We start from the raw sequence: 17,245 nt of genomic DNA on the forward strand, positions 1-17,245 counted from the left end.
ATGTATATACTGTATGTGTATTTGGGGAGGAACCGTGAGAGATGTGGTGGTTGCATGCAGCACCACTCTCCTCTGGCGACTTGGGGTCTTGGGGATTTTGGTCATGGCTCACATCTGTTGGGAGTGTGGTGCGTTCTATACACTAGCTACTGCTGCTAACCAGCAAAATGTCTTCCATGCTCACAGTCTGTGGCACATAGGCCAGTGGCTCTCAAGGTGGGGGTCCAGGGACCCCCAGGGGTCCTGCTATTTTCAGCGAAAGCTTGCCCCACAATACCGATGCTGGGGTTTAAGTGGTTAACATGCAATAGGAGCAGGTGCATATATCGATAACCAATATCAGCCTATATATATAGACTATAGCAAAAAAAAACATTACAAGCATTTTGCTTTGGAGAGCGAAATGCATTGTATCATACACTGCAAGGCGCACTATAGCTTATATATGCGATGGTGGAAGCTAGGGGCAGGGGGTCCCCAGCTAAATGTGTTAAACGAGCACTTCAACCATTTTAAACCTTATCTTCATATAATTGGTCCTCTCTGATGGTCATTATTTAATGGCAACATTTCTTGGAAAGTTGTCCTTTAATATAGCATCAAAATCATTTCACCAAAAATAGCTAATCTACAAGTAGATCTGCTATTTTCAGAAGAAAAAAAAACATGTGGAAAATCATGTGGAGTTTTTTTTTTAATATAACATAACATAACACATCTTGGGGGTCCCTGGCACAAAATATTTTCAGATGGGCGGTCCCTGGGCAAATACATAGCCTATGTCCTTCACATTAACCCAGTCCGGGGACGCATCTTTGGCTATTCAAAAATAGCAGATATACAAGCTCATAGCGTGGCACCAAGTGCTGCGCTATGAGCTTGTAGATCTGCTATTTTTGAAAAATCTTGAAAATGTGTGCAAATCTTTTAATATAATTTTTTTAATGCGAACATTTGTAACTCAAATCTTAATATTATTAATATTATTATTACACAGAAATAGCAGATCTACGACAAACCAAAAAGTTTGAGAAGCACTGATCATCACACTCACAGATAATAGATGCAGGGGGTGTGCCACGACTTCAGCAGCAGTGATTTTCTATGGAGGAAGCTGCTCCGGTAGGCTGCGCTGTGCCCGCGCAACACTGCGCGCCCCCCACACCTCTCAGTGCATGTGTGTGAGAGCGGTAGCAGGCAGCAGCGCCGCACTAACTGCTCAGCACAGTGAGCACACTGCCGTACGAAGCACCGAGCCGGACCTCTCTCTCTCTAAACTTCTATGGATACTTCTAACTAGGAAAGAGTTCCCACCAACAAAACGGATATTTATCACAGTATGGAAGGGTGAGTCTTTTTTGTGTTGCGTGTTTATGATGATGATTCTATGCAAAAGAATGAATCACTTAATAGCGGTGGAAAGGACAGTGAAAGTTGCTCGTAGGCTCCAGTCATGACGTTTAGCAACGGTCGCTCTTTCTCTCGCAGCCGATGCTGAGCGTTGCGGCGGGGGGTTGAATGAGAGGAATGCTGCGGTAAACGGATTTTCCCAAAGCTGTGAATCAATGAACGCACGTTTTTTTTGCACGAAACGGGACGCGTTCGTTGCCACTTCATAACGGAATGCATTCACAATTTATAAAATATATTCTGCGGGGAAATGCACACCCCGGGAACCAAACCAACCCCCCCATCCCTCATGAACTGTGCTCACTGGTTCGGAATTGACAGGCAGAAAGAGAGTGTGTGCATGGTTGAATAGCGAAGAGGGTCCCCCTGTACCCCCCCCCCCCCCCCCATCTGCCGCAGGCAGGGCGAAGAGGGAAAGTTGTTTGCTTGTGTTCCTGCGTGTTTAGTAGAAACAGAGCCTCTCACTGCAGGTCATTCACTTTTCAAGTGCATGGATGGGACGGTATCTGTCAGGTAGTGTGTGTGAAGGAGAAGCTTGCAAGCGTGGTGGTATTGCGGGGGGGTGAAAAGCGCAAGAAAATCTGGCGTCGTCAGCATCGTTGTGTATGGGTCAGTGCATCAGGGTCTTGCCTCGCTTTTTAAAAACGGGCTCCATGCACAGGATTCGCATCCTATACGGTACCTATACTACACTGACTGAGTGCTCTATACTGGTGCCTTTTCTGTTATTGTGGGGAAAGCTTTTGCTGAAAATAGCCGATCGACAAGCTCACAACGTGATGTGAGCTTGTCGATCTGCTGTTTTCAGCCAAAGCTTTCACCACAATACGGATGCTGCTGGGGTTCGAGTGGTTAGCATGCAATAGGAGCAGGTGCATCCTTATCGATAACCTATCAGCCTATATATAGACTATGGCAAAACCCCCAGTATCAGCATTTTGCTTTAGAGAGCAAAATGCATGGTATCATACACTGCAAGGCGCGCTATAAGCCTATGCGATGGTGGAAGAAATGAAGAGAAAAGGGTTGTTCTTCTACCTTTCTGCACCCAAACCCAGTCTAGTATTCTTGCTCTGCTGCAAACTCCTGTTCTAAATCAGTACTATACATTTGTTATAGAGAAATGTGGTGGCAACCAGCCGGAACCTACTATTAATATTCTATGCAGCTGGAAGCCACAATTCTCCCACCTTACTATCATCAATAATACTACCTTTCTCTCTTTTTAGAGTACTCAAAGCTGTCGACTGAAATAAAATATTACTGCAGATTCATATTTTGAGATAAGAATATGCCAAGTAGCTCATTTTTGTATGCAGACAGATTGAGATCGACAGACAGACACGTATTGACTGGTGGAAACAGACTGGGATTTGTGTTTCTGTTTGAGACTCTGCCACAAGCCTGGGGCTTCAAGAAATGTGCTTAGGTACTGTAACTGTATACAGTACATAGCTACATACATGTTGATATGGCACACAAGGAAAGAGATTCCTTAATGTTTGTTATTATTTTCTTGTGCTCTTCTGGGTACAACTCTTCTGAAAGGCTGTGTGAGAAATGTCTGTAGCGAAGGGCAATTCTTACATACTCAGTAATCAGCTCAGCTCTCTCTGCTTTGTCGGTCTGAGTTCTCATTATCCATTATCATTTTGATCAGACCTCTCTGCAAAAGCCATGTAAATACGGTGTCTAGTGCAGATGACAAAAGAGCCTGTTATTACGATAATGCTGTGTTGAATGGGATATCAAGCATGCATCCAGTCTTTTTGTATGCATGTACCCCTGCAACACTGTTTACACAGTACACACACACACGCACACGCACACACTCACGTACACACCTGTGCATACCCATCCATCACGCCGTGCATTGCTGCCTGTATCCTTTCTGCTTATTACTTTGCCCCTCAGGTTCCGTGCTCTCTCCTCTCAGTCTCACCTTTCTGCAGGCAGGCTGCCAAACAGCTGTCCATCGACTTGCTCTGTTGGGCTACATTACACACTGCTTTCCTCTGGCTTCTGCCCCCCCCCCCCCCCCTCCTTCTGCCCCTACCCCCCCCCCCCCCCCCCCCTTCCCGCTATATAACTACCCCATGGCTCTTCCACCTGTTTCTCTCACTAGCGTGGTTGGAGTCCAGCCTGTAGCCTTGCCACGCCTTGCGTAGCTTTTAGTGGCAGCGCCGTGGTTGGGGTTTGAATGAGGTTTTGTTCCGGTGTCTGGTGTACTGCTGCTGCCTGTATGAATTCGGTGTGACCCCCCCCCCCCCCCCTTTTTTTCTTTTAGGGCGTGTGTATGGGCTGTGGGATGTGTGGGCTAGCCGCAGCTTGTACACACTGACCTCTATATATATATCTATATAAATATATATCTATATATATCTCTCTCTCGTATGTATATATACATATGTATATATATATATATATATACATACATACACACACATATATATATATATATATATATATCTATATCTATATCTATATATGTGTGTATATATGTATATATATATATGTATGCGAGGGGGAGGTGCAAAGAGGCCCCTCCGTGTTCGTTCGATCTTGTCATTCTCCCTCCTCTGCGTGCTTCACTCCACAGGCCGGTTGAAAACGGCATCACCACGACCCCCCCCCCCCTTTTCCCTCCATTCCTCCTCCACTCTATATGCACAGAACAGATCCCCCCTCCCTTCTCCCTCCCTCCCTTCACTTTCCCTTCATCTTTGGGGTCTCCCGAGGGGCTTGTGAGCGTCTGTTCGTGCCAAATGCCAACACTCTGTAGGCCGGCAGCCCCCCCTTACTCCCCCTCCCTCCTCTGTGTGAGTGCGTTGGGGGGGGGTGCTGTGTGTTCTCCAGTGTTCCCCTCTCCTTCCAGGCTGGGGGTTGCCTGTTGTGCGCTGCTGTTTTGTCCCCACTGTTTTGTGTGCGTGTGCGTGCACATGCGTGCGTGTGTGTGTGCCAGCTATTGTTCTCAGCAACTGCTGGAATTCTCCTGAATAGCTTGTGTCTCAAACCCAGTAGTCAGTCAGTCCAGATGTCTAGTGGTATTGTCTGTATCTTCTTCATGCAAAAGCCTCACCAGCCTCACCCAGCCTACTTCTCCGTCTTACGCACTCTGCCACACTCTGTATTTTCTTCTAATATCCTCAAATGCCCCCTTTCTGTATCACACTGCCCTGCCTCATTCTCTCTCTCTCACTCTTGTCTCCCTCCCTCTCTCGCTGTCTCTCTCCCTTGCTCCCTCCCTCTCTCCCTCCCTCTCTCCCTCCCTCGCTCCCTCCCTCCCTCGCTCCCTCCCCACCCTCTCTATTCCTCTCAACCGACACACCAGAGCCCTTTCTAATTTTCTTACTGGAAGTTTTTGCCTACCTGCCATTGTGTTTGACGTTGGCCTGGAGACCTCCCCCCCGCGTGATGATGATACACCTGCCAGGCAAAAAAAAACAACAACAGAGCAGTCAGTGTTTGAGACAGCCATTATTCACAAACACAAAACGGCACCGTGACACATTTTCACCAAACTGTTTAGGACGATTATGACACTGGATATGTAGCAGACCGCAGGCGAAGGGCTTGTTCACACTTTCCGTAGCCTGACAACTGCGAGCTTGTGAACCTAGGCAGGCACTAGTGTTCTTTAACCTTAACCCTTTACCCCTCATGATGAGCATGTCATGAGGGCTATAAATCATCTTTCCAAGCCACACAAATGGGTGAAAAAGAAAAGCACTGCAATGAACGCGCGTGCGTGTGTGCGTGTCTGTGTGTTCAGACCATTATTAATGGAGGCATGTTTACATACATGCAGTACCATACGCATTGTTTAAAATAAATGGCCTGTTGCATGACATTTCAATTTGTCCTTTACCAAAAGTGTGAGCCATTTATCTTGTGTTAGGTTCAGGTTGGGGGAGATGAGGTGTGTGTGTGTGTGTGTGTGTGTGTGTGTGTGTGTGTGTGTGTGTGTGTGTGTGTGTGTGTGTGTGTGTGTGTGTGTGTGTGTGTGTGTGTGTGTGTGTGTGTGTGTGTGTGTGTGTGTGTGTGTGTGTGTGTGTGTGTGTGTGTGTGTGTAGTTCAATTCTCAAGCCTTGTGTTTGCACCCTAGTAATAATTTGTGTGAGTACAGACCTGCGGACCTGCTTAAAGGTCCAACAGTAGTCTGGAATAACCTCCAGAGAAGGATAGGAAGTCAAGTGTGGCTTTCGCTCAAAAGTGTGTGTTTCTGTTCGCTACGGTTGGATTCAACCAATTATCTGGTGATGTTTAGCCTTTATGCAACACTTACTTGAGGTGCCATTTAAAGTGCCATTTAATCTCTCTCTCTCTCTCTCTCTCTCTCTCTCTCTCTCTCTCTCTCTCTCTCTCTCTCTCTCTCTCTCTCTCTCTCTCTCTCTCTCTCTCTCTCTCTCTCTCGCCTTTATTGTATTTCATTTTGTTTTGGCCGAGTAACAAATTATAAGAAATTGGAAAATGGTGTTAAACTCAATTACACCTAGACAGGGTTACTTTGTGTCCTGCTGAAAGAATTTAGCAATAACTCTTGCAGATATTGGATATGGTGTAAGTGTGAGTGTAACTAGGATTTCACTGTATCTGTACATTATTGGTGTGTAGGCGTCCTGTGTCTTGTCTTGTCTTCATGCTTGACTGTATGAACACTTGGCACCAACACATCAGACAGACAGACAGACAGACAGACAGACAGACAGACAGACAGACAGACAGACAGACAGAGAAAAAAACATGGCAAAGCCATTCTCTTTCTCACTTCAGATTTAACCCATTAACCCAATATTAAAAATATATATTCAAAGATTTGCTCACATTTTCCTGATTTTTCAAAAATAGCAGATCTACAAGCTCATAGGGCGGCACTCGGTGCCGTGCTATGAGCTTGTATATCTGCTATTTTATTATTATTTTTTTTATCTCTATCTCTATTTTTTATCTGCTATCTCTTAATGGGTTAAGTATGAACACTGGTTTGGGACCTTCACATTAGGGAATTGACTTCTGGTTGGAGCAGAAGTGTACCTTACAATCTCCGAAGACAGACCAGCTTAAATAATGATCCGCCAATTACATGAGCAGAGCCACAATTATTCATTCACCAGTAATGACTCGTGTCAGCAATAGCAGTGGCTTGGGGGGGAGAAGAAATGAGCGGGTTTAATTGATGTTTTCTGCACACTTTGGCAAGAACTTCATCTTCCATTGTGTGCGTATGTGGATGTGAAAAGGGACTCCTGGCATTACGCGAACCAAATCTGACGCACCGGATGAATAGCAGTGGACATGATTTAACATGACAAAGAGGTTACTGTGAATTATTGGATGATTGTCGACTGCCGCTGCGGAAAAGAGCCCTTTGAATCTCAACAGTAATTAATTTGAACCTGCCGAGTTCATATTTTCACCTCCAGCGTTGGCTTCCCATCAATGGTCTGTTGTGGAAGAGGATAGGTATACAAAAGGCTTAAAAGTGGTCAGTGGGGCATGGCAGATTGTGGTGTATGAGATGTTTTGTTGCAGTTATTGAGGTTTTCCTAGCGGGAGGCTTCTGCATGTAAGAAAAGACGTTTAGAACTGCTATATAAATGGGTTGTCGTCGTTATAACGATGCACCGATGCCACTTTTTCACTGCTGATAACTGATTTTCGCCATGAGTCTCATTGTAGCAGACATGTTGGCTTGTACCAGGCAGGCAAGCACTGATGAAATGATCAGCCTTTTACTGTTCAGTGAAGGCTGACAAATGACAAAAGCACTTAGAAGACACTTTGGATAAGAGTGTCTGCTAAATGCCCAAATAGTCATTGTAATTACAGTAGACCGATATTCTTTATTTAATCTTTTGTGTAATAACGCCTACTGAGCTATTTCTCTGTTGGAGAGATACAGTATATGTGCTGTGTGAAAAAGACAGACGTCTTTGGTATTGTATTTACTTGTAAACCGTATGAACCCTTTATGTTAGGAAGGTGAAGGGGCACTCTGTGGCTCACCTGGTAGAGCGTGTACCATGTCGAGCCTAAGTCCTTGCTGCGGGCGGTCCAGGTTTTGAAACCCACCCAAGGCCCTTTGCTGCATGTCATCCACACTTTCTCTCTCCTGCCTTTCCTGTCTCTCTACTCATAGCCTCTGTCCAATTTGACAAAAAAAGGTTATTCTACATCGTTATGAGGGACGACGCACGACGGTATCTCTGGGTGGATGGAGATGCACAGCACACACACACGCACACGCACACACACACACACACACACACACACACACACACACACACACACACACACACACACACACACACACACACACACACACACACACACACACACACTGCCGTATCATTCATGCCACTGGTATTTCCCCAATTCCTTTACACGCTCCTGCATGCCTGTGATATCTGTTCTGGTACTGGGTAGTACCTGAACAGATGGGTATATTGATCCCCTCAACCACTCCCTCCTTGGAGGGCAGCGGGTCACAGACTGCAAGTGCAGCAGTGGTTCCATTTACAGTATCCACACTGCCAGTCAGGGACACTCGTAATGTCCATGGAACATGCAAACGCTCTCCTTTTGTTCCCTCCATTTGACCTTCGATGTTGTGGCTTCAATGTTGTGGCAACCTCTCAAAACTAGTACATTTTTTGGTTAGTTCCAAGTAGGCTATTCTTTCTTTCTTTACCACAAACGATTCCAGGGAAATGGTGTTAGTTTTGCGGTCCTCCTAACATTGAAATGGGAATATTGTGCTGACCTAGCGGGCCTTGCACCTGTGCACAGGCCTATGCACATTCTTGTCGTGGGTACGGAGGGCCTCACCTTTAGAAACCTTAGCTGCTTTTTTGTTTCTCCACTGGAGTGAAAGAAATTCCCAGCCTTTCCTATTATTATTTGAGAAAAAAAATGCTTTCCCGTAATGATTTCCCCTGCTCAGCGGCGCGCTGTGCATTCAAATTACAGTGATAGGCCCATGAAATGAAAAACTCAAAGAGAAACCGGAGTACGGTGGAGCGAAATCTCTGCGTGGCGTGTTGTTTACGGGCTAGCCGAGACTCACCACCAAGTCCACAGAGACAATATGAGACGGGGAGAGAGTTGGGTTTAGGAGAAGTGGGGGGGTGGGGGGGGGGGGGGGGGGGGAAGCAGGTCTTCATGTTTCTAACCTTGAGGAAAAAAAGGTAATTTTGGCACGGAGCCATATACTGTAACACCGGTAGAGCTGCTGCTGCTGCCTGTAACAAATAAGAGCCGCTACTCATGGCTGGGTCAGCCTGTTGATTCACTGTCGGTTAAACTACTCCTGACTCCTGTCCTTTCTCTGAGAGTGCTGCAGCTTGTCAGGGGCCGGGCACACCTCTCAATCAACTGAGCCACAGAAAGGCCTTCGGCCGTTTCATTGGTGGCTGCTGCGCGTCAATCTTCCCAAAACCTTGGGAGCCGTGAGATTCATTACAGGTTGTTTTTAATCTTTTCTTTTTTTTTGACAGATGTTGGTCAGAGCAAGATGCCTTGTTTCCAGGAAATTGAAAAAACACTCTGTTTAAACAATTGTAATGTACACCAGCTTGTTTGGGATCGATTGCCAAGTAGAATGCCGTTTGATGAGCCTTGGCGATAAGGGTGATTTAGTAATGAACACTTACTTAACAATTTCTACCTCTCTCTCTCTCTCTCTCTCTCCCCCTCCACCCTCCCTCCACCCCTCTCCCTGCAGTTCTTTATGAAATCCCAAAAAGGCTGCATTGATCGGTGGCGCATGCTTTCACTTTACCGTAGGTCCGCTGCTTCGAGAACAGAGCAAGATGAGATAAATGGGCCGTGAGTATTAGCGTGCAATTTTCCGTGTGTTTCCTCAGTCGCAGGGTCCCTTGAGGCAGCAAAACGGCATACTCTGACCATTCTGAAGACTAGAAACTGCCCAGTCCATTTATCTGCCTTGAAGTGCAGAGTCAGCTGGATCTGCTGTGTTGTGTTGTGTGTCCTAATTTTGACCTGTCACTGACTGTAGACAGCCATGCGCCTGTGTGATGACTGTGTGTGCGTATGGCGACGGTGACCTTGTGCAGTGTGTGTGTGTGTGTGTGTGTGTGTGATGGAGGGTGTTGAGGCCCGTCTGTTTGCTGTTCTCTACTGTGCCATTCAGAAGTGGGTGTGTCTGTGTGTACTCAACCCTGAAAGAGAAGGCTGTGCACACTGTATCCGCAGCAGCTAGTAACTGTACACAGTACATACACGGGTGACTATGTGTACGCATGCTTGTGCGAGGGAGACGGGGAGAGAGAGAGAGAGAGAGAGTGACAGAAATCGATATGCAGCTGAGAGAGCGACATCCGTTTCTCTATATGTCATTCCATCTGCCTTGCACAATGTGCGCGGTGAGCGCGTGGGCGGCCAGGGCCGTTTGCAGGCTGGCTAGCTTAGGGAGCCTCTGTAAACACATGAGGCGGGTGTGTGGTGTTAGCGGGGGGGGGGGTGGGTGTTCCAGTGTCGCGGGCCTGGAACGCTGGTGTTTATTTGAACGGTAATTGGCCTTCGTGCTGTGTTATTGCAGTCGGGGCAAGGCGGCAAGTCCTGTCAGGTCCAGGCAGTGAGAGAGTGCACGCCGCCTGCCGTCTGCCACCTGCACCCCAACCAACACCTACTGTTTGACAGAAGAGGAAGAAAAGAGGTGTGAAAAAGCAAGATAACACATTTCGGCATTAAAAATGATTCTCCTTTGCCCAGGACCAAGATTTCCACCAAGTTGTGTGCAAATCTGTTCTTAACTGCAAAGGATATCCTGCTAACAGACAAAGCAAATATGTCAGAAAACCTCATCTTCCATGTTGCATTTTGGGAATCTTTCACAATATGATATTGAACATGATATCTACTCAACATGATATTGAACATGATATCTACTCAACATGATATTGAACATGATATCTACTCACCATGATATTGTTGCTAAAGCAGGAGAGAACATGCAGTATCTGGTTATGCTGTAGCCCTGTTCTCTGTGTGTTTAAAGATGGCCTTTCTACTTAACGCCAACACAAGCCCTTCAGCTCGCCCCACGAGACTCTGGATATGCGGGTTTAAGTGTGTGTGGGTGGTTGTGTGTGTACATGCATGTACTGTACGTGTCTGTTTACATATAGCCTAGGTTTATGTGGGGTTCAACGTCTTAATGTGTGTAAGCACATACTGTAAGCGTGTGTGGGTGTGCAGAGGTCTGTTTCTATCTATGGTGTGTGTGTGTGTGTGCCTGTATACAGTATGTGTGTTGGTGTGTTCATGTTTTGGTGCATTTAATCGCAGAGGTCATTGAGCCAGAATAAGGACAGCCCTGGGGAGCGCCGTGAAGAGACAAACAGGAGCATACTGATGCAGGCTGTGTTGATGATGGCTCATAACCCATATGGTTTTATTACGCGTGCATAAGTCCCATGTGTTACCCGTGTGATCTTACTGTGTCAGATACAGGTAATTAAATGGTTAAATCGGCTTAATGCGCAGTGTGTTTGTAATCCCCTTTTGAACAGGATCATAGGCACGGTATAAAAATAGGAGGAAAAAATACACACACACACACACACACACACACACACACACACACACACACACACACACACACACACACACACACACACACACACACACACACACACACACACACACACACACACACGCAGCCTCTTATTCATCATGGCAGATGGAGCAATGCGAGTGAAAAGGCTTTTGCTCGACATCTAACGGGCATGATTATGCAGTGGCCCGTCAGCGTTCGGTATGGTCATCATCATCTCATTGTCTCTCACTCCTACTTGTTTTGCTTTTCATCCTTTGCGGCAGACCCGCCACCTTCTCCACTATTGCCACTCTGTCTGTCTGTCTGTCTGTCTGTCTGTCTGTCTGTCTGTCTGTCTCTCTCTCTCTCTCTCTCTCTCACCCATCCCCTTGCTTATCGGTCTAGTATCTACCCCTCCACCCTCCCCATCCTCCAATACGGACCATTCTTCTCCTTGACACCTCATATCCTGTCCTCCCCCTTCAGTTTTGAATCCCTGTCCGGTCCGCCCTTGTTTTCGAGCATATGTAGCAGAGTAATCCTGCCAGAAGCCCAGAAGCCTAATACCTCCCTTGGCCCTGGGGGGATTCCCCTTCGACTGAGCAGTAGATGTTGGGCTTCCCAAGCAGGAGAGCCAGGTTCGAATCCAGTTGGTTACAATGGGGGGCTCATCGGGGACTAGGTTTCCTGGTGGTGGGGTAGGGTCGAGGGAAGGTGAATGTCGCAGAGTAATCCTGCCTGAAGACCAGAAGCCTAAAATCCCCCTTGGCCAAGGGAGGATTCCCATTTTTTGGATGAGTGTTAGATGTTGGCTTCCCACGGTGGTTACATTATACTTGTGAATTATGATTTTTTAAAATGTATTTTTGTATCAGTTGGGTCAGTTTCCATTTACTTTTTCCGTAGAAACTGGCGTGCCTATTTTAGGCAGTAGCCTAGATCATAGGCAACATTTGCCCCAAATATTTCAAACTACGATGTGACACATTGTGATCTTGAACATCGCTTATTTTCACTGTCCATCACACAGTGATTTTAGGTAGGGATTAAGTGGTTAATAAGCATGGGCTTTTAAGCCAAGTTGTCTCGAGCTAGTGTGGCCTGTCAGCAGTGGTGTAAAGTAACTAAGTACATTTACTCAAGTACTGTACTTAAGTACAGTTTTGCTTTACTGGAGCATCTCCCATTTTCAATACTCCACTACATCTCAGAGGCAAATATTGTACTTTTACTCCACTACAATTATTTGACAGCTTTAGTTGCCAGTTAGTTACTTTGTAGATTTAGATTATTATTACAAAACATACATTAACCACTTCAGCCCTATATACATTTCGGCCATTTGAAAATAGCCGATCTACAAGCTCACAATGCGTTGCATCGCAACGCATTGTGAGCTTGTAGATCGGCTATTTTCAAAACATTTTTTATACATTTTGAACTTGTGAAACAGGACATTCTGCACAATGAGTACTTCTACTTTTGGTACTTTAAGTACATTTTGATGCCAATACCTTTGTACTTTTACTCAAGTAAATTTGGATTACCGGAACTTGTAACAGAGTATTTCTACACAGCAGTATTGATACTTTTACTTAAGTAAAAAATTTGAGTACATTTTTCCACCACTGCCTGTCAGACAGTTTTTTAAATCTCACATCACAAATACCCCGTATAGCTCACTGTCTTTCTTGGTAGCCGACAATCTCTGTCTCTCTGTGGGCCCCGTCCAACAACAGGAGGATTTGGCAACCTTCCATTTCATTTTGGATCTAATCATCAACCGTATTTTATGATCTTTTTTTCATTCCCTGGCTCTCTCTGCTGAGTCCCTGCCTGTGCCTGTGCCTGAGTCCTGTGGCCTTTCACTCTGCCACACAGGGCTCTGTTCTTCTCTTTTTCTCTCTCTCTCCCTTAATACACAACGCCTGTCCCTCCCTCTCATCTCCCCCTCCCTCTCTGCAGAGTAAAGCATCACGAGGCTTGCTTTTGGTACACTGTATCACTGCAGGTGTGATGAATCATTTTACTGTGTGTGTGTGTGTGTGTGTGTGAGTGAGAGAGAATTGGGGGGTAAGTGAGAGACGTAGTGGACCAGAGTGTAGTTCTAATCAGGCCCCAGGGAAAAGGCAGAGATGTGACTTTGGCGTGGGTAAGCTCTGATAGCGGTAATTACCCGTCATTGAGCCCTCTGCCTCCAAGCCCCCTGTCCCCCCACCCTCCATCCCCCAAAACGATGCTACTTTGCCAAAACCTTTTGATGGAGGAGAGATTGATCTTCTAGGGATGTACGAAAGTCAATTCTTTCGGCGTCGTCTAGTCGGATGGGTTGTCTCAATGTCTAGCCGTCTAGGCAGATATCGTACTTTTTACTCCAGTACAATTATTTGAAAACTTCAGTTAATTTGGACCTTTTGATTATTATTACAAAACATACATTAACCACTTAAGCGCTATTTTATACTTTGTTTATTTGAAAATTTCCAATCTACAAGCTTTGCGACAAATACATATGGATTTGGGGGTCCTTGACATGAAAATGTTTGAGAACCACTGGTTTAAACAACATTAGGAAACAAGCCCAAATAAGCAACTACACTTTAGAAACAAGCCCAAAAAAAGTAACCCGAAACTATCAATATTTACAAGCAACTTTACAGAAAAACAAGCCCAATTCGCTTATGATGAGCAGATCTGGCAACACTGAAACTGGATCCTTTTCAGGGGGCAGCAGACTATTTAAAAGGATCCCTGGCTAATGAGCCAAATGCGCCTTAATACATTCTAATTGCCCTCTATAACTAAAATTAAAAATTAAAAACCCCTTAAATATTCTATAAATAGTTCATCTTTTACTCAAGAGGGACAACGGTCTTGATGATGTTGATGACGTCATTTGTCCATGTGTGGTCCGGCCCTAAAGGAATGTTATTAGCATTAGCGGCTTAATAAAAAAGTACTTAATACTTCCTAAGGTTGATATTATGAGCATCAAAACAATATTTTAAATATGTTTTAATTAGCACATGCATTCCATACATTCCATAGGGCTGCGCCACACACGGACAAAGTGACATCATCAACCTGCGACGGGGCATTGTCCCTCTTGAGTAAAAGATGAACTGTTTATAAAATCAAATATTTAAGGCGTCTTTAATTTTTAATTTTAGTTATAGAGGCCAATTATAATGTATTAAGGCATATTTGGCTTATTAGCCGCCAGGGATCCTTTCCCTGGCTTATTAGCCGTTCCCTGGCTAATAAGGGTTCACTAGTCTGGCTACAGCGAAGCACCGGACACAGAGTGGCTTGCCAGAACCCAATTAAGCAACGACTACCACTTTATATTGGAATGATCATCAGGTCTATGGATTAGCAGTGCAGAACTTGCCCATGTGTCCTGTCTAACCTGTCACAGTGTGCTATGCAAGTAGCAGGGATAGCAGCTGGCCAATCAATGATTTAACTGCATTGTGGTTAATGTGGCAATACACATCCAATACAGGCCTAGAGGTCACACTTAGCATTGATCGATGCCTATAAATGTGACTCTGAAAACAGCGATTGATTTTAAATCAGCCCTGCTCTGAATTTGATTGATCTTCGCCGGCCATTTCCACACAATTAAAGAAACGAGTTAGGTTTCCCGCTAATAGGAACGGGTGTTGGATTGTGTATGATTTTAGGGTCTGTTAAGTGTTTTCACACATTATTGGCTTCGTCAAAGTTTATCCGTTTATCATCAATTACAATTACACCCATTTTAATTGAGGGTGGTAAGTGGGGGTGTCATGATTGCAAACAGTCACGGCGCATTTGTGTCATGTAAATAAAGTACGGTACCGTCGGTTGTAGGACTGGAATGGAGCTGAAACACAAGGGTGGAGCGAGAGCACAGTCAGAGAGAGTGGTAGTGAAATGGAAAATGGAGAAAGGGAAATAGCTTAAATTACATCCTGGTTGGGGGAGCCTATACTCTCCTGGCTGAGAAATGGCCATCGTTTCACAGTAGTGCTGTGCGCTGAGTATGAAGTGGAAATGGAAAGGTCTGATGGATCAGAGGTGAACAAAATGTGAAGAAAAGAACACTCAAGGGCAAAAGCCCCCTCCATTTTATTTGACCATGTTTTAGGCTGGTGGCCATTTAATGTCATTTATTGTTTATTATTACATGGACAGCGCATGGTAAAAGTAATTGCACTAGAGTTAGCTAGCAGCTAATTTGCATTTCTGTCTCATGGCAGGTAGACAAAAAACAACCACAAAACCTCAAATTCACTACAAAATAAAAACAACACGGAATAACAGTCCATCAATGTGAATCAGTATGACAAATACAATAAAAACAAGGCAATCCGTGGTGGTAACACATTATGTGCTGAATACTGCAAAGCTTCATGAGTTTCTTATGTTTGTGGGTATGGCATTCCGATTCCCCACTACTTTAACTGAGGAAGCAGATTTACCAACATCACACAGACAGGCCAAACCCAGTGGCTTTGGTAAGGCTACCAGCTCTTGTGGGTTTGATTGATTGATTAATTGATGACAAAAATCCATGTATGGACATAAACATATATTTGTATCTGTCAGAATTATAAAACACAAAAACAAAGTGTATACTGACTGGGGATGGCCAACCGATAACCGTTAACCGTTAACTGCTGTTAAATCGCCAACCGATTAATACTAACGATTAAAATTAATCGTTCAAAAAAAAAAGGGCCAAAAATGTTTTTAATTGTTTTTGGCCAAGTCTACACCTGCAACCACACGTAACTTCCACTTTATTCTTCTTCTTCCTCGTCTTTGTATTGGTGTTGTTTGTGTTGGAGCGCCTCAGTGCGGCTGCAGAGTTCATGTGCAACCTCTTCCAGAGAGAGATAGAGACACTAGAAACTCTGCTGGAGACACAAAACAAACTGTGTAGACTTGGCCCTTTGAAATAAAATGTATTTTGGCCATTAAAAAGAAAAAAAAAATTGTCAAGGCCTAACGGTAATCGGTTAATAAAATGTCTCCATTTGGCCATCCCTAATACTGACTGTGTAAGGAGATACTTGTTTACGTATAGTGCATGGCGGGTGGAATGAAAAGGACTATTAATATTTCCGCTGATACGAAGATGGGCAGTTTCTCTAACCTGACATTTCAGGCCAATTTTCCTGCAAATTCAATTGGTGATATTTCACAGTGAGGGAGAGAGCTTCTGAAAAGGTGACAACCTTATCATCGCTGTTTTGAGTTAGAGAGGTGTGTGTAGAGAGGTGTGTGGCTTGTATTTCTGAAAGGTCAGATATTGTGTGAGCACTCAAGAGTTGTCCAAACTTTTAGAAAGTAGGCACTGCAATGTGCTCTCGTTTTGGAAGTTATGTCTAAATATGTGTCAGTCCAGTGGATATGTTACGTCAGTCGGTGTGTGATGTTCATTTGCTTGACAATAGTTTTAAAATGGCAATAAAGACGGTACACCTGTGCTCTCCAAACCGGCTGTGGGAATCCTTAACAGACAGCATGCCACTCTTTTAGAGGCTTGAGTTGCTCCCTCTTTTCATAATGTAGCTACTACAGTCAAGTTTATCTAGCCTCTGCTACAATGACTAACCAGGGTCACACAACTTTGAAAGTCAACACTTGTCGTTAGGCCAAAAAACGAGTCGGTGTAGTGTTTTGCATGAACACATGGACACATGGAACCCAGCAGCAGCTCATGTTTATTTCAGTATTCATTTCTTAGTCTGTTGCACTCACTCGTGTACTTGCTATTGTTCACTCTCTCCATGTCCCCGTTCAAGTCCCGCTTCCCATAATCTTTGCACTACGCCATGTTCAGATCCTTTCAGACTTGCCAAAATACTAACAAAAAGCTTAAATTTGGGGAAATGGAAAAATGAGCTTTCGTCAGTCCCCTATGCCAATGCTCGATGCCCATGTGCCATCAGCTTGATTGGGCAACCCACTGAGGAGAAAGATGGATACAGACAGACAGTCTCAGTTTTATAGAACAGTTCTAGTGATTATAGCTGCTGTCAGAGATCTACGGTACTAAAGCTTTAAGAACTGAGTTAGCTTAACCCATTCAATCCAGGCAAAGATGTCTTTGCCTGTTCAAAAATAGCAGATCTACAAGCTCATAGCACCAGCTTGTAGATCTGCTATTTTTTTTAAATCGTCACTGGAATGTGGTGCATAACTTCTGCCTCGATCCTGTCAGTGACGGAATGTCATTGGACATGCCTTATAGAGGTCAGATTAGAGGTTAAAGTTCAATTATGT

The 17,245-nt window shown here is 44.7% G+C and overlaps 1 protein-coding gene across 2 annotated transcripts in view; it reads left to right on the top strand.

Moving 5' to 3' along the window:
• The first annotated feature begins 1,254 nt into the window (after positions 1-1,254).
• Positions 1,255-17,245, top strand: part of fat3a (FAT atypical cadherin 3a) — a 238,291-nt gene continuing 222,300 nt past the window's right edge. For both annotated transcript variants that reach the window (XM_084065060.1, XM_084065061.1), the window contains exon 1: positions 1,255-1,347. The gene's annotated coding sequence lies outside the window, so the exon portion shown is untranslated. The remainder of the gene's footprint in view (positions 1,348-17,245) is intronic.

Source organism: Gymnoscopelus microlampas, assembly GCF_963454915.1.
Source record: "Gymnoscopelus microlampas genome assembly, chromosome: 8".
NCBI classification, from domain to species: Eukaryota; Metazoa; Chordata; class Actinopteri; order Myctophiformes; family Myctophidae; genus Gymnoscopelus; species Gymnoscopelus microlampas.